Source organism: Dermacentor albipictus, chromosome 7, assembly GCF_038994185.2.
Source record: "Dermacentor albipictus isolate Rhodes 1998 colony chromosome 7, USDA_Dalb.pri_finalv2, whole genome shotgun sequence".
In the NCBI taxonomy this organism is placed as follows: domain Eukaryota; kingdom Metazoa; phylum Arthropoda; class Arachnida; order Ixodida; family Ixodidae; genus Dermacentor; species Dermacentor albipictus.
The window spans coordinates 40,316,601-40,334,829 of NC_091827.1; the positions used below are offsets into that span (position 1 = coordinate 40,316,601).

The following is an 18,229-nucleotide window of genomic DNA, read 5'->3' on the forward strand; positions in this document are numbered from 1 at the left end:
TGTTATTATTATTAGTTAGTTAATTTGGGTTTAATGGCGCAAAAGCGACTGAGGCCATGCTGCGCCAGCCACAAGATATTAGGAATTCAAGTCTTAAAGCAGCACAAGCTGCGATACTTTAGAGTTTGTGTAAAAAATCAGTTTCTTCTAAAAAGCTGAACAAGTCAGTGAAGGGCACTAGCGGTTCATCTCCGAGTATTGATGCGGGGTGCAAAGGTATGTGTAAGTTGTAGAGATTTTGTAAAAGCCTTTGTCTCTGTGTTTCGATGTTTCGACATGTCATAATAATGTGCATTATGGTGAGAGGTTCATGACACTTCTCGCAAGTTGGCGGGTTCTCGTTTTGAAGTAGAAAATTGTGTGTCAGGTGTGTATGCCCGATTCGAAGTCTACATAGTATCACCTCATAGAAGCGTTGCTGGTGACTGCACGACTTCCATTCTCCAAGCAGGGGTTTTATTGTGTGTAACTTGTTATTTGTGTATGAGTCCCATTCTAGTTGCCACTTTGATGTCAGGGCCTTATGAATCGCTCGGATACTGTCTTTGTATGGAAGTGTTGTCTGTGTTATACCTTTGTGCGCAGCTATGAACGCGCATCTATCTGCTGCTTCATTCCCTGGTATCCCGACATGGCTTGGGACCCAGCAGAATCGTATGGTTCTTCCGTATTCATTATAGGCCAACATGTTTAGGATATTACCAATTAGGGGTTCAGACGCGGAGTTAAGGTTTAGAGATCTGAGTGCGCTTAACGAATCGGTATATATGATAGCATTTATCTGCTTGTCGCTGGTTATTTTTTCTACTGCCGTCCATATTGCAAAAACTTCGGCAGTAAACACTGAAGAGAAATTATTTATTCGAATTCTATTTTGCCAATTTTTTGTTACGATCCCAACACCTACGTATTCTTGTGTTTTGGAGCCGTCAGTGTAAAACTCCGTGTAATTTTTATATTTTTCTTGAATGGCTCGGAACTCTTGTATTATGTGTTCTTGTGGAATGTCTTTTTTCTTTAGATGTGTTAGTGTCCAGTCACATAGCTGTGAAAAGTTGTACCATGGTGGCAACCTTGGTGGCCTTTCAGCAACCTGCAGGGCCTCATGAGGAACGTCGTAATTTTGACAGTATTCTTCGTGTCGTAAGATTAGTGGCCGAATCATGTTTGGTTTGTTTGTGTAGTGTATCCGTGATTTGCACTGTGTTACGATGCTGTAGCATATATGTTGTGGTGATGATCGAATTCGTAATACATAGGAAAGTGTAAGTAGTGCTCTGCGTTGATGTAAGGACGGCTCATTGCAGTCAACATATAAACTTTGGACAGGCGATGTTCTGTACGGACCGCTCGCCAGTCGTAGGCCAAGATTGTGAACTGGATCAAGTCGCTTAATGTAGGACTGCCTAGCTGCACCATAAACTACACTACCGTAGTCGAGAATGCTACGTACAAGAGACCGGTATATACGTAATAGACATGTTCGGTCAGATCCCCAGTGCTTGTGCGATAAAACCTTAATGATATTTAGTGCTTTATTTGCTTTTACCTTAGTTGAGTTAATGTGGGCAAGGAAATTAAGTTTTGTGTCAAAAGTTACACCTCAAAATTTGTAGTCTTCTTTGACCGGCAGCGTTGTACCATACAATGTGAGAACTGGAGTGCAGTGCAGACCTCGCTTCTGGGAAAAGAGAACTGTAACAGTTTTGTGTGTTGAAAACCGAAAACCATTTTTGTCGGCCCATTGTGTGAGATTATTTATCGTTATTTGTAGTTGTCTTTCGCAGGCGGGTAGATTTGAAGCGCGGCAAGAAACTTGCAAATCGTCGACATATAATGAGTGCATAACAGATGATGGGATAATTTTATTAATAGAGTTCATTTTGACTATGAAAAGTGTCGTGCTCAGAATGCACCCTTGTGGTACGCCATTTTCTTGTGTAAATGTGCGTGAAAGTGTTGTGCCGAGACGCACTTGAAATGTTCTATTTGACATGAAATTACATAGACAATTTAGCATTCTGCCGCGAATTCCCAGGTCAGCCAGGTCTCTTAGGATTCCATATCGCCACGTCGTATCATAGGCGTTTTCTAAATCGAAGAAAACCGTCAGACAATATTGCTTGTGTAGGAAGGTGTCACGTATTTCCTGTTCTAGTCGTACGAGATGGTCAATGGTGGAGCAACCCTTTTTGTATCCGCACTGGTGTATATCTATTAGGCGTCTTGTTTCAAGAATAAATGTGAGTCTTGTGTTTATGATGCTCTCATAGGATTTAGCTAGACAGCTTGTTAACGCAATGGGTCTATAGCTACTAGGGGATGTTGCGGGTTTACCAGATTTTAGAAAGGGCACTACTATCGCATTTTTCCAATCTGTGGGCATTACCCCTGACTCCCATATCATATTGAAAAATTTAAGAAGTGTCCCTACCGATTTCTGAGGTAAGTGTGCCAGCATTGTGTAGTGGACACGGTCAGGACCTGTTGCCGTTTTTTTACCGGCAGAGAGAACTCTGTTCAATTCATGTATTGTGAGGGGGTTATTATACATTTCAGCTGAAGCCCCAGTGGTGGGCAGTCTCTGTTTCTCCGCCGACTCTTTATATTTTAAGAATGAATTTGAATAGTTTGCCGAGCTGGAAATGTTGTAAAAGTGTTCACCTAATGAGTTGGCCTGGTCCTGTAGTGTTGTATGTGTGCCTGGGCATGTAAGTAGTGGTATTGTGTAAGATGAGTAGTCTCCTCTAAATTTACTCACCTGGTCCCACATTCGTTTTGATGTTACCGTACTATTAATTGAAGAGATGTATTTCTGCCATGATGATTTTTCAGCATGTCTGCGAATGAACCGTAATTTGGCTTTCGCTTGTTTGAAGGTTAACAGGTTGCTATAGGTGGGGTACCTTCGCAGGATTCCCCAGGCCTTATTTTGTGCTTTTTTAGCGTCGGTGCACTCCTTCGTCCACCAAGGGTTTAGCTTTTTGTGCACAATACCCGATGACAGGGGTATGGCCTTTTCTGCCGCACAGATTATAACCTCAGTGATTTTTTTATTAAGTTTGTCAATACTTAGCTCTGGGGAAAAGACATCTTCTAGTATCGCGTTCTCCATAAAGACCGGCCAGTCCGCGAGCTGTAATTTCCATCTACGTGGTCTAGTTACTAGGGTTTTTGGTGATGATAGGAGTTTGATGACTGCGGGTAAGTGGTCGCTGCCATATGACGTGTCGAGAGCTTCCCATTTAAGATCAGTAAAAAGTGAAGGTGAGCAAATAGCTAAGTCTAAACAACTAAAAGTGCGGGAAGTTGGCGAAAAGTAGGTCGGGGCGCCTGAATTTAAGAGACAGATGTCATTGGATAAAATAAAATCTTCAACCAACTGTCCTCTTTGGTCAGTTTTGACACTCCCCCATAGTGTACAATGAGCATTAAAATCCCCTACTAAAACAAATGGTTCTGGTAACTGATCTGTTAAATTTTCTAATTGTTTAGTAGTGAAGTGGGTATGGGGTGGAATATACAGCGAGCAAATGGTGATGGTTTTGTAAGATAGAATGGTGACAGCTACGGCTTCTAAAGGTGTATTTAATTGGACGTTTCGGGTAGGAGTGCCGCCGTGCACGACTATAGCCACTCCGCCTGACAGACGGGTGGAACATTCGCGGTCCTTTCGGACGACAGTGAAACCTTTGAGAATTTGACTATTTTTTGGACCGAGATTTGTTTCCTGAAGACATACAGCAACTGGTGCAAAAATGTTGATGATATCTTTGATGTCACCTAGATTGTGCATGAGACCTCTACAATTCCAATGAATAATAAAAGCCATCTTAAAATGAAAAGGTAAGAATTGGCACTACGGAAGGATAAGAGGTGAGATGTTAGGTGACATAGATTTAAAAAGGCTTATACAAATGAGCGATAACCTTCAGGTTATCGCCTTCTTAATTTGAGTGGTTATTGGGATCTTGTCCCTCTTACCGCGCTCAAGAGAGCGCTTGTCCTTCGGTGTCAATGACACCGGTGTTCTTGTGTCGATCTCCATCGCTCTTTCTGAAGCGCTGGAAGACCGAGAGTTGGGCACCGAGACACGTGCCTCGGGCCTTGGGGTTCGTTTTATCTTAGGGCCCTGCGGGACTGGTGTTTGCAGGGCCTTCGAGGAGGATGGAGCAGCGTCGGCTGCTTCCATCACGGGGGCGGGAGGAGTCACTGCGGCACCACTGCGCGTGGGCTCGGAGGACTCCGGAGGCCTCTGTGACGCTGCCCCCGACTGCGTCACATCGGCGTAACTTCTACGCGGAAGGTATGATAGCCGCTTTCTGGCTTCAAAGAACGAAATTTTTTCTTTGACAGTTAGTGCAATCACTTCTTTTTCTTTTTTCCAGCAAGGGCAAGACCGCGAGTAAGCTGGATGATCTTCTTTACAATTAACACAATGTGGTGGGGAGGTGCAGTTATCTGATTGGTGATCATTGGAGCTGCATTTAGCACAGGTTGCTTGGCCTCGGCATGCATGTGAAGCATGTCCGAACCTTTGGCACTTAAAGCATCGTCTAGGGTTTGGGATATATGCTCTGACATTGACTTTAACATAACCTGCATCGAGTGAAGTAGGCATTTCGCTTGTTCCAAAGGTGAGTATGACATGTTTGGTGGGGATTTCTTGGTTGTTTCTGCGGATTACTATTCTTTGTACTTTTGTCACATTTTGTTCTTGGAAACCCTCAAGGAGTTCCTCATCGCTCAATCCAATAAAGTCTTCTTCAGAAATCACTCCCCGGCTTGTGTTCAGCGTTCTATGTGGTGAAATTGTCACTGTTGCGTCGCCAATACTGGTAAGGTCAGTGAGCTTCTCTGCTTGGTCTTTATCATTCAGTTCTAGGAGGAGGTCCCCGCTAGACATTTTGGAGGCTTTGTACGTCGGTCCGATTTTTTCTTTCAGGCATTTGGCTACAAGGAATGGTGAGAGTTTTCTTAGTGGCATGTTGCTTTCGCTGTGTACTACATAGGACTTGGGGAAGGATGGTGCATTGCTCCGAAAGGAGAAATGAAATGGTACTTCGGTGCGGCATCTTTTCAGACGCCGATCATAGACGACAGAGGTTTGTGCTGCCATAGAAAATGAGTATGTTCGGCAACAGCGCCGACCGCCCACCACGGAGCCCAACGAGGGGACGCGGCAGAGCTTGTCTACAAGCCTGCACGACGCCAGCCGTACGCCGTCGCTATAACCAAATATGGTGTACCCAAGGTAGGATATCCACACAAGGTTAACCCTTGCCGCCGTAGAGAACGGAAGTAAATGGAAAAGAGAAGAAGACAGGAAAGGTAAAAAAGTGAGAGATAAAGACGAAGGTTTGAGGAGAGAGAGATAGGAAGAGGCGACTACCGATTTCCCCCGGGTGGGTCAGTCCGGGGGTGCCGTCTACGTGAAGCAGAGGCCAAAGAGGTGTGTTGCCTCCGCCGGGGGGCCTTAAAGGTCCGATCACCCAGCATCGGCTCAACCTCCAGGATCCCCCTTTCCCCGGACACGGCTAAGCCGCGCACGACTACACGCGGGAGGGTCCAACCCTCGTGTGCTCGGGTCCGTGGTGTCGCAACACACCAAACGCCTGCTGACGCAGACGCCCCTGCGGGGGTCTATTATTATTATTATTATTATTATTATTATTATTGCTATTATTGAAAGACACATCCAAAAATATATATTTTTACTGTGGAGTGATTTATCCTTTTATGAAGTAGTGACGTGTTCGTGTACCACCACTTGGCAGGCGGGAATTCCCTAATACTGACAACTTCACTTTGAACTACGTAATTACGGAAAGTAGCTGCAACTCGGCTTGTGGTTCGAGTCGATTTACCAGCCAATTGTCATTTAAGTTGCTTCGCAATAGTTTGGGTAAATCGAGGGTGACAGCCGTTTTCTGTAACCATACGCCCTCCGTATAGAGGGCCATGTGTTGATCGCAGACAGGAATTCTGTAACGTTTACAACTGGACCGTGAACTAACTAATTAGGACAAGTAAATGAAACTCGGCGGGATGATACAGTCGTCTTGGCGCCTCATTTCAGTATATCTTTTTCCAAGGTACCTGCATTAGATTGAGAGCTACAGAGCATTTGGGAGAAAACGCAGATGAAAGCTTTTTCATGTCGAGGCGACGCGTAGATGGACGGACATCGACCACCACCCGGAAGGTAGCGATATGCAGCTTCTCTATAAAATTGGAGCGAATGTCACTATGAAACTAAATTGTCATCGTTCCCTGTGCATGCATAACAGCGATGGCTACACTGCAGAGCGACTAATGCTTGTTTGTGTTTGCATAGCAGATCCCGAGCATTCGCGCTAGAAATCGTCAGTCCTACCACGGAACAAGATTAATGACAAATGATTACGACCCACGTCAGGTTCTGTTACTAGAATAATAGGGAAAATGAAAAGGACAACTTTTGAAGAAGCCCCGCAATCACAACTTGTCCCGGTAGCGTGTTCCAGTTGCGCGCTGTTTCCAGGAAGAATGGATTCGTGAGGAAACCAAAGGGGTCGCAGCGGAGCGCCCGATCAAGAGGACCAGTGCAGCCGCATTATAGAACGGCCCGGCGCGTGCCATGCATCGCATCGAGCACGCGCTGCTATCCGACCTCCAGTTTCCTCCTCTTTCACCAAGGCACCGGCTGAGAGCACTAACCCTAGCCTCCCCGCGTTGTGACATAGGTGACAAAGAGGGCTCGTGGTTAGCCTAAGTAGTCTGTTTGAAAGGCATCGAGTCACTACCACAGAACTCGGGCGGGTGGCACTGGGTGCTTCGTAACGGGCGAAGCGTGCACAACTGACGAGCCGACGCTGGGCACATGCATCTTCAGGATGGGGGGGGGGGGTGGAGTGCGTCGGCAATGCTTCCATCATGATGATGTACCATTCAGAACGTAATCCCTCCCTGAGCTCGGTAGGTTCGGTGAATGGTTCCACATGATCGATGATCCCCTAGTAGAGGAGGGTGAGATGACCTCGTACAGTATGACAAGCTAAGTGATTTCACTGATGCGAAGTCGCTCAGGCTGAGCAATTCACTGCCTGTAACTTCTCTAGGTGCGGTGCCGGAACAAGATTTTCTCTATGCTGACAACGCAGGAATTGCCTTCTTGGGCAGAAAGATGGTCAGAGAGAGTCACTACTGCATGGAGCTCGTGGGGTCGGAGTGAACCAATTGCAAGTTCAATTCCCAGATGAAGAAGGAGCTTTATGATAGAAGGGATAGTCGGATTGCTGTTAAGAAAAGAAAAAATGGCGGTTGTTCCTCGGTTTTTCACTGGTGGTGAACTTAGGACCCATGGTTAAACGGTCAATGCCTCCAGCGACGTCGACACCGACTGTACCGACGCTAAGTCGACACAGGGCCGGCGATAGGCCCGGTAAACGCTGAATGCATCCGACAAAAGGTGGACTGAAAAACCGAAAGTAGCTCTCCGGAGGTCATCGAGGTCATTCCAAGTAGTCCTTACTGCATTAGCCATTTGAATCATTGACCGGTCATGGTGGTTCAAGCAGTTTTCCGGTGAAAATGATATTTTGATGAGGAACAATGGGGCAGGGCATCCCATGGCTTCCGCGTCCATTGGAGGAAATCTTGGGGTGATGGAGAGGGTTCCTGTTCATAATTTCGTCTTGCGCTATGCAGAAAGGAGACGACGAACACTCACAACACCCCGCGGCGGGTTTGCCCCGTCTCTGTTTGTGCGATCGGAAAGCGGGAACACATTTTAATATATACGCAATGAACAATTTCCATTGGTTAATACACTTAGTAGTGTCACTACACAGTTCATTGCGATTGCGCGCTGTGAGCCGGCTTATAATCCTTGTGGCAGTGATTATAATCATTGTGCTCCCGCTCCCGGCTAATTATCACTAATGGAAATGATAAGTATTATATTCGTGCCACTTCTCAAGCAACCAACACATTCGACATGGGAGTCCTATAATATGCTAATGCATTTCGGAAGGATGGCAAGACGGCGGCTTGCCATCTTTTGGCTTGCCATCCTAACACCAGAGAATATATACGCTGTCGAAAACCTCCAATAACCTCAGGAATGATTTGCCCTATTTCGGTTTGTTAGGATGCCTCTGTGCTGCCATTTTGTGCAAAATATGCATGAGAGACTCGCCTTTATAGAAGTCGCAGGAAAGTACGACATCGGCATTGACGCGAATCTATGTTTCGAGAAGCAGCTCCAAGGTTTGTGATTGCTTTTCGGCTTAGTGGTGTTCAAGCTACATACGTAACGATGTAGAGTGCCATCTTTACAATTGTGAAAAAAAAGCGCAATCTCTGATACTAGTTCGCTCGAAGATCTAGTTACTGCAGCTCGCCATCCATCAGCACGTATCTTCTTCATTTCTGACACGGTCAGATATTGCCGCAGTGATACAAGATTAGGCTTAACTTTTTCTAAGACGTGATAATCAGTTCCCCAGAACGCTGTAACTAGACGTGATCATGAGTGGTTGCTTGTGTCATCGTTCAACGCTCCGCCATTACACGCCGATGAATCAGAATAGAAAGCCTGAAGGTAGGAGCATCACTGAACACAGGTTTGCTCATGGTCACGGTTCATGCAGCGGCCTTCAACCAGGCAATAGCAGTGGCAAGCGTCAAATTTTCTGAGGCTGAACACTTGTACTTCGTTCGTTAAGCTGGTCGCTTCGACAACAATAGTTAGAAGAATCTTCTGGAGGCTTTACATGGACACGTTGCGTCATCTGATTACATTTTCACTACACCACACAATTCAATTTAGCCAGCCACCGAAAAAAAAGGCCTCTCACAGTGTGTGGTATTAAAATGATACGGCTTTTTCATCGCTGTTCTTTCAATTTTGTGCACTTCATCCTCTGTCGAAGTTTTTACACAATTTCTTCGCCCCTCTTATTGAGGCCTTCATATAAATGGCTCCAATTTTAGTACTAATGATACTTGTTCACTAAATGAATCATCGTAATGATTCTCAGTATTTGCACTCTTCGGAGTGTTCAAGAAAAGTGGCCAATTTCCATGTAGGTTGCTATTCCATTAAATGGAGAACATCAATGGAAAAAGCATCTTGTGGTTCTCTGGCCCCAATCGCGGTGCACTAAAGGGAGCTATAAACCTGTATATAGTTTGGCATTTTCGCTTTTGCTATATGTACTTTCGTATTGCTAAGTTTGTTGGCTATGTGACGCTTGAAATGTAGCTGTCAATCTGTGGTTTATCATAACATATTACCGCGTTGCGAAAAAAATTGAACTGAGGCGCTCGAATGATAAAGAACAAATAAACTAAGACTGAAAGAATTGATCAAAGTTGTGCCCTCATGCACTGGAATGATAAAGATGGCCATGAAATTGAAGAGCAAAGGAAAATATATACGTTCGCACCTATGCGTTTTAGCAGCAGAGAAAAAAACTTACTGCTGCATCTCTTCGTACACGTATAACAGGAGGAAAAGCTGTTAGCATTGGTTCCACATTTGCTGCCTGCAAAATGTTTACAGAAGCCGGTTTGGGCATCGAAGTGCCACGTTAGATTGCGCTGAGAGCAAGGGCCAGGTTTCGGTATGAGGCTGCACAAGAGTTTTCGCCTTGGTGGTGCTGCAAAGCATGATAAAAAAAATCAATTTCAGATAATGTTAACATTCGGTGGAACACAAAAATAGAATGGAGGGAATTATGCAGCCCAGATAAAAAAAAAGAACAACGCGAGAAGGCGAAACCAAGTCAGTCCAGTGTCTGCAACGGAAAGTGACAGCAGCCGAGCGTACAAAAATATATGTGTATAATAATAGAACACGACACGGTATGGGGTGTGTTGAATTTACCACCTGTCTTTTTCGCTTGAACTCTGTCCCCCCACCCACCCCCCTCATTTCGCTAAAGAAAGGTAAGGACAGCCTGAAACCCACAATGTTGTTCTATCTCAGGTGTAATGCGAAAATGGACAATTAGGGATAAATAACTATGGAAATCGGAAAATCAGTGTGGCTAAAATATCGCCGAAATGATTTTTATATGACGCACACTCAAGCACACGCTGCAGGAGTCAAATTGATGCTGAGTAATCTTGTCGGGCGGTAGTATATGCTTATGACTTCAAGACTATAAGCCCGAAATAGTTTTAAAACAAGCAAAGAGGGCCTAACGAAAGTTTATTGTCATCACGCTACTTAGTGCTCGTTATTTCGGAGTCGTGAAGCCGAGTCATGTCGGCTTAGCCCTAATTCTATGAACAGCGCCATGTTTTTGATGTCCTTGCATAAAATTTTCTCCAACATTCGTCTTCAATTTGCCCGTTTTTTCTCAAAAAAAGAACATCTCGCAACAGTTAGCAAATGTGCTACTTGGGCTGCAATTGCTTTTTTTTACCTGACTTCTGGAGGGCGAATATGTCAATATTCGTACTAGGCTTAGCGTTCGGGTTAAGAACTCTTGTCGTCACCATTTGTTTGCTTGAAATTTATATTTGCAACATGTTCCCTTAAGAGCATTTTTCACACTAAAGTGGGTTGGAGCGCATGCGGCAGACATTGTCAGCTCCTAACTGGAAGCTTTCCATTATCAGTGAAAAGAAAGGTGTACAGTCAGTGCATTTTACCAATGCTGACATATGGGCCAGTGACTTGCAGACTGACAAAGAAGCTTGAGAACAAGTTAAGGACAGTGCAAGGAGAGATGGAACGAAGATTGCTATGCATAGCATTAAGAGACAGAAAGAGAGCGGTTTGGATTAGTGAGCAAACGGGTACAGCCGATATTCTACTTGACATTAAGAGAGAAAAATGGAGCTGGGCAGGTCATGTAATGAGTAGGTTAGATAACCGGTGGACCATTATGGTTACAGAATGGATGCCAAGAGAAGGCAAGTGCAGTCGAGGACGGCCGAAGACTAAGTGGGGCGACGAAATGAGGAAATTCGCAGGCGCTAGTTCGAATCGGTTGGTGCATGACCGGGGTAATTTACGTCGCAGGGAGAGGCCTTCGTCCTGCCGTGGATATAATATAGGCTGATGATGATGATGATATTTATTGATGAAGAGCACAACTGAAAAAAAAAATGTATATGCAGATTCACCCACATGTAAAAATATATGTGATGTGACGCTTTCTTCAAGGGGGCAAATAAATCGCGGCAAAACTGTTAACGGTATTGATGCGACGAAGTTTGCAGCATTGCGATTATGTGCCTGCCGCGGCCAATGCGCCAGACATGGAGACCACCACCACGTGACCCACGGGATCCACGCTACCGCGGATGGCGCCTCCTCCGGAATCGGGCTGCCTTTTACTACACGAGTGATAATTATGTATGTGATGATGTGCCTGATGGATGGTGTTTACGGCGTCGCTTCTTGCTGCCGCATGCGCTTTGTGAGAGCTTGCGGGTTTAAGTGAATCATGATGTTGAGTTATTAATATAAAGCAAACGTACCGCACACTCATACTTTTTTTGTGTACAGTGCGTCTATTTCAGATCTCTTCATCTGTGCTAAGGCACTCCGAAGTTTGTCTTCTTGCACCTTTCACCACGCCACCACCAGAATCAGCCCAGTTCCATTTTGCAAATTCTCATCGGCCCACCTAACTTGGCAAGAAGCTGACACAGCGAAACGCCTGTGAAGAAGTCATAAATAGCTTCCAGAGCTTCCATTCAACAAGTTAATGACTCCCTTGAAGGTGGAATGTTTGTTGTACTGCGCGTATTTCAAGTTTACCCGTAATTGCGCCGAAAACTGATCTGGCAACAAGCATGCCTTTAGGGGTGGTACGGATGGTTCTAAACATAAGGGGGGGGGGGTTTCGATTCGTTATATGAGTTCCGTCTTGTGTATGAGCCATTCCATAAGACGGCGACGACAGTGGTGGTGGTGGTGGTTGTGGTGGTAGCAGCGACTATAGTCAGCAAAATAATTGACATCAGGATGGCTTAACAATCTATCGTCGGTAAGTATGCTCATTGCTGTCACTGTTAGAAAGAGATGAAAAATTCTTGACGTAAGGGTATTTATATTCATGGCTGCTTTCTTCTAAAGGTCAAATGCAAGGTGTCCGTTTTAAAATGGCCCCGCCCTTACGTCAGTACTATGTCACCGTTACTGAAAGCTGTCGCTCTCGCTCATTGGCATGTCCTGGGATTAGCATGACAACAACAACAACAACAACAACAACAACAACAACAACAACAACAACAACAACAACAACAACAACAACAACAACAACAACAACAACAACAACAACAACAACAACAACAACAACAACAACAACAACAACAACAACAACAACAACAACAACAACAACAACAACAACAACAACAACAACAACAACAACAACAACAACAACAACAACAACAACAACAACAACAACAACAACAACAACAACAACAACAACAACAACAACAACAACAACAACAACAACAACAACAACAACAACAACAACAACAACAACAACAACAACAACAACAACAACAACAACAACAACAACAACAACAACAACAACAACAACAACAACAACAACAACAACAACAACAACAACAGCAACAACAACAACAACAACAACAACAACAACGACGACGACGACTACGATGACGACAACAACAACAAAGGACCTTTAGGGGACGGCGGATGTTAAATGTTACGAAAAGTTTAGCGTGCCAAGGCTTGCTTTCAATAATGTTTTTAAATAAAAAATATATATTCAGCGACATTGTAGTAGCTAATACGAGAATTGTAATCTTATTGCCACATTGCTGTATAATGCTGGTAATGAAGACGGGTGGATATTTGTGCACAATTACAACTATTTCTGCCCACCACAGAGCAACACAAGAAAGGGCGTTCAATGCTATCAGATACTCAGGCTTTCAAGAAATGTTTGTTCAACCTTTTATCCCTGTCATAGCCTATGAGTAGTAACCACTTTTCTTTTGCTTGCATTGCCTAAATGCTTGTCACAGATGTGCATAAATGATAAGAATTCTGAGCGAAATATTTAGATCATCCTTGAACCCTCCACTGCACCAGCTTCTTGTGTGTTCGCTTATTTTCCACAGCTGAAGAGATGCATTGCTGACACGACAAGCTACAGCGTGTGAGTAACCCCGCAGTGACATCAAACGGAATCGAAGTTTGCACCACAGACCAAATAAGCAATTGCTGCTCTTTGTTTTCAGGCAGTGTGGCCGCCTCTGACATTAATATCATGCCATAACTCCACGGGTGTCGGGAGACGCCAGTCTTTACATTTTTTTTGCTAAGTTTCCGCACTAGTTGCTTCTTCCTGTGAACATATAATCTTGAAGAGTTCTTGGTCTCCCTTAACTGGCTGCGTCTGCTTGTTGTCACATAGGATTACGTTACGTGCTAAATTTGAAAGCTACAAGATTGAATTTAGCAAAAATGAAAGGTCATTGGCATAAAAAAAATCACGCCAACCCGAGGCACTCCTAAAACGACTTTGTAATATCAGAAGAATAAGCGTTGTTTTTTTTTTTGCAGTACTCACGTAGGCACATGAGTTGACACATTTTTTCCGAAACAAACTTGCTTGTGGTTGTTGAATTGCAAGTATCAGTATTGAATAGTTTGCAAACTCGGGTCACGAAATCGATACCCCAATTTTGTGCGTGATCTCTGCACGCACGAAGCGTGTTTGGTGTGTAGCAGTACCTAAAGATCCCACCTGGTGCGGCTGAAAATAATGAAGACAGAAAAAAGAGGCTTAAATATCCCGCACAAGATAAGTAGGGAAGCAAAATACTTATCGATACACGTAAACAATACAGCCCAATATACACGTATAACATTAGTGGGAAAGTTCTGTGACGAGGAGCAACGCCAGGTTGACACTCGTCTATTCCACATTTATTGTTGTCAAATTCGAATGTTAGATTAGGTTTCACGGAATGTGCCAAGGGGTAAAATTGTGGTTCACTATCAGAACGGTTTGGACATGGGTGCCTGTTCTGAGAAATTTGGTACCGGAAAGGCTTTTATGTATTGCTAAAAAGCCTGCACCACCGACACTATATGGATAGGCGCTTCTGAGCCCATGACAACTTTATTGCCCCCTTCCCTTTAAAGAGGGATAAATAAAGTTTTTCATCATCATCATCAACTTTAAAAAGAAGAAAAATTGCTGGACCACACGAGAGCTGAATTTGAAATATAGGAACCCCGAGGTGAAAAAAAAAATAGAAACACTACATGCAGGTGCGGTGATTCTGACTAGTAACTACTGAGGTGGGTCCTTTAGCTACAGTGGTACGTTTTATGTTGCGTAACTTTGTGTATCGTTGGCGGCGCTTTGGCGTGGTAGTCAGAAAGCAAGTGGCTTGTGGGCTTAGAGTGACAGGAAGTTTTTTAGCTCATAAAGCAAGTGCTTTCCATTCTAAGCCGTGAACATTGCCAATTGAGGAGCCTTCGCATCACGCCTCGTTTTCAGCGCATGAACTCTGCGCTGGTTCTCTGCGCTACCAAAAAACTCTAGGAAAGGGAGTTCCGAAATAACATTTGCAGAAACCACGTTCTAAAGATCTTAAATCAAGAAAGCGGCTCACAGATGGAATAGCACACTGTGGTATAAAGTTTGTAAACAGGGATAAGGTGCCTCTTCCTGAGGTGGCCAGCCTTTCTGAGGCACCATATCCCTGTTCACGAACTTTATACCACAGTGTTGTAAAGATCTTAGCGTTGACAACTTCTATAGTCAGTCGTCATGCGCGTTTTCTCGAAATCAAATCGCATCAGGGGGGTTTTAAAATGAAATTGTTTTTTTGGCGTATCTATCCAGGCATCGTGAAGTGAGCGGACAGCGAGGTGGTACAGTCAGCGTGTGGCTGATTCTTAAGTTATCAAGCCTTTTCCTTTGGTGGCCCGGTCCTTACATACGTGCGTGATATTTGTCCTCGAATGGGACTTAATGTGCTTCGTTAAGGAAGTTGACTCCGGAGGATTCGCAATATCTCATAACTAGCACGCCTCACAACATTAGCCAATACAATTATGACAACAGGTGCAGGTAGCAGGAGCTTTCAATAGGTCTATTGCGGAATATTGTGTTCACTTCACTTCCACAATCACGTCTGACAAGCGTATACCTATTTGTGAGGTTTAGCGCTGACACAAGTAGAGATGTTCATTATCCAAGTCCTAAATATGGTGAATGGCACAAATTGGCCCAGAACATACACTTTTCTTCAAAACTGTTAATACGTGCGATTCGACACTGCGACCACAACGAACGTTTCCTTGCGTAATTAAGCTGCGCAGAGATGCCGATTACTCAGCCGATGTGGGCATGCATCATAAGTACTAATTTTGTTTCCCGCAAGGACAGCGTGTAGAATAATTATTTGACGACGATTTGTCGATAAAAAGACGCCGTCGTGTTGGTTATATGTAAGTATTTTTTTGCATTACTTACGGCGTGAAACTCGGGGCTCTGATCCCACAAGATGCACGGCTGATATCTGTGCTCAGCTGCGTAGATGGGTAAAAAAATCGCACCCTAACATCGCACCCCTTAAGGGCCCTTAAGGGCGCCTATCGGTTTACATCGTAAGCTTACGAAGGAGGCCACGTATATACTTTGCGCCATGACGGCATCGAGGCCCAACGCAACACATTTCGAATCAGCCCTGTACCGCGGCGCTATTGTTAAATATCACAATAATGAAGACACAATACCACAAGAATAAATATGACGAAGCCGATACCTAGGAAAAAATATTACTCAGGTTGAATACACGAGAGCAATTTCTGTACGCCAAGTGGAAGCGTTTGCTTCTTGCAATGCCCGAATAAGTCTGCTGTTTGTTTCAAAGCGTTAGTGTGATACAAACAAACACGTACCGAAAACGTAATGGACGCAGGAAAAGAGAAATAGAAGGCAGGCCGAAAGTTTCATCGCAGGGCTGTTTTGAGCAGTTTGGGGACGCTTGTAGAGCTGTCTTGTTTCGCAAAAGATAAAGCGTATTGTCCAGCGTTAGGAAGAGCAGCCGTAGCGTTACAAATCGCTGCAGCAGCGATCTTGTAGAGCGTGTTCTTTTCGCAGCTCGATCGTTGGGACAAACACAGACAAAAAAGGTTCAGCATGCGCTCGTCCAACAAATTCATTTGCCGGCGATTCTTGCTCCCGTAAGAATAGTCCTTGCTTTCTGCATTTTTGCTTATGAGAACTTCATCGGTTTGCAGAAGGAGGCTTTCCATATAAATCTTCCTCGCTTCAACACTAACGTCCTTTGTTCTGTGCTGGTGCCGAGACGCTCGCAGTTGCTTTTGTAACCACAAGGAGACTTTCTTAAATTTCGTTACACCAAAGCATTCGCTTCAATACTAAAATATAAAAAGATGAAGCTCGGAAACGCAGCGCAAAAAAAACACAAAAAATATTGCATTGTGTGTACGCTGCGCCTGTATTTTGAAGCACGTTTGAAATGTATTTAACGTAATAAACGTATTTAAAACAAGCTTTCCCGCTACTTGGCTGCGTTACCGCTGTCAGTATTGATAGTGACAGGGAAGTATTGATGCGGAGTATTGACAGTGAAGATCTGAGCATGTGCTTATGCTGACCATAATGTACCAATAATGTTTTGGTCAATAAAGAACGAAAATATGCGCAACAGTTTGTTCAAAGGCCACAATATTCCCATCTAAATATTTCCGCTGCCCAAGGACAATACAATAATCTGCTAATTTATTATTGTGCAGGGACATGTGATATAAAAAAGGCGGAACATTCTTGGTGCAGACACCGTCTAACAAGCGTTACCGGATGAAATTTGCGTAGGAAGTATATGCAGCAGACGAAATGATGAAAGTAGGAGCCACCAAGTGTTAGACCCGCATGACGTTTACCTCTCAAAGGTGGCCTGTGGTCCGCTGGCACCAACCGCATTTATAGACACCCTACTCCACCTGCCAGTAGTTACTGTCGCCTATTCTGGCAGTCTTTACGTTTTACCGACTAGTAGCCATTCTCAGTGGATCGTAGTCTGCCTCAGCACGTCACTGAGCGAGGCTGTGACGCACACTAAGCATGATCTACTTTCTGCTTTGAGCGAATGCCTCACTGCTTATTAAATGCAATAGTAAACTGTTTACACACTGCTTATAATGGCCAACGTACTTCGTGTATTGAATTTTTCCGTTGTAACTCAATACCAACACCTCCAATAGCCTGCCTTAACCCTTTCAGTCACCAATTTATTCGGTTGATTGAAAACTTACTTTCACCACATTTCTTGCATCTTAAGTATCATGAAAAGCATAGAGCTGCATATTACACTGGGAGTTTTCAATGTTTAGTAAGCTTTGTCAATATTACAGAATGCGTACTACATAGGAAAACTCCCTATGCTAACATCAAATGTGATAACAACGACCCTTTCCCGTCCAGCAGGCTCGAAATGCACCTATCCAGCTACTTGAAAGTAATTCTTTATCGAAAACATAGTGAGGCACCGTAAAAGAAGCGTACTTGCTACATGCAACGACATACTGAAACCGAGCAAAAGCGTTCAAGAGGCTACCTCGCCACTTGTTTTATTAAAATATATTGCATCTTTTATTGAAACTTGCAGAACTATTCCAATAATAGGTGTTTAAGTACGTACGCTAAATATTTCAAGCATCATTACTTCAATAAATGATTTACATGCTGATGCACTTCCTTAGTGTAATTATTGTTTACACCGCGAATGATAGGGATAACTTGCGTTAGTGACGTGTGCACTAAAGGACTATTGTGGTACTTCCTCTATATTTCTGGCATAATAATCGCACATTATTTGACAGTTGACACCTGGTCTTCAGTCTTGCGATGCGGGAGTTGTTTAGTATGGTGTGTCGTAAGATAGTCAACTTAGCCTGCTAGCTTTCTGGAAATGGCTGGCTGCAACATAGAAATCTTCTTGAGGAGAAACATTTGTTGGTAAATTTGGGCGGCTATTTCTACAATACCCTCTCTGCAAGAGCTGCCGAATCCGCGATCATTTTCTTTCGCGTAATATATTCGTGGATATACACAGATAGCTCTGGTTACATGCAGTTTCAATGTCTTCGATGTATCCATTGCTCAATGTGGAATACGTCTGAGAACAATTCATTTTGCCTTTCGATATTACATCCGATCTTGAAGTAGGAGGATCGTGGACCTTGCTCAAAGTATTTTGACTGAGGCCG

The 18,229-nt window shown here is 44.0% G+C and overlaps 1 long non-coding RNA gene across 2 annotated transcripts in view; it reads right to left on the reverse strand.

The window, feature by feature from the left end:
* The window catches only part of LOC135920999 (uncharacterized), a 16,965-nt gene extending 854 nt beyond the window's left edge, over positions 1-16,111 (reverse strand). Inside the window, exons 1-3 of one of the 2 annotated variants that reach the window (XR_010570407.1) lie at positions 15,896-16,111; positions 13,548-13,733; positions 9,465-9,644 (exon numbers count right to left, since the gene is read on the reverse strand). This is a non-coding gene — a long non-coding RNA (uncharacterized lncRNA). Of the gene's footprint in view, positions 1-9,464; positions 9,645-13,547; positions 13,734-15,467; positions 15,624-15,895 lie in introns of those variants that run through there. The other variant, XR_010570406.1, reaches the window with a different exon arrangement.
* Positions 16,112-18,229: the final 2,118 nt, after the last annotated feature.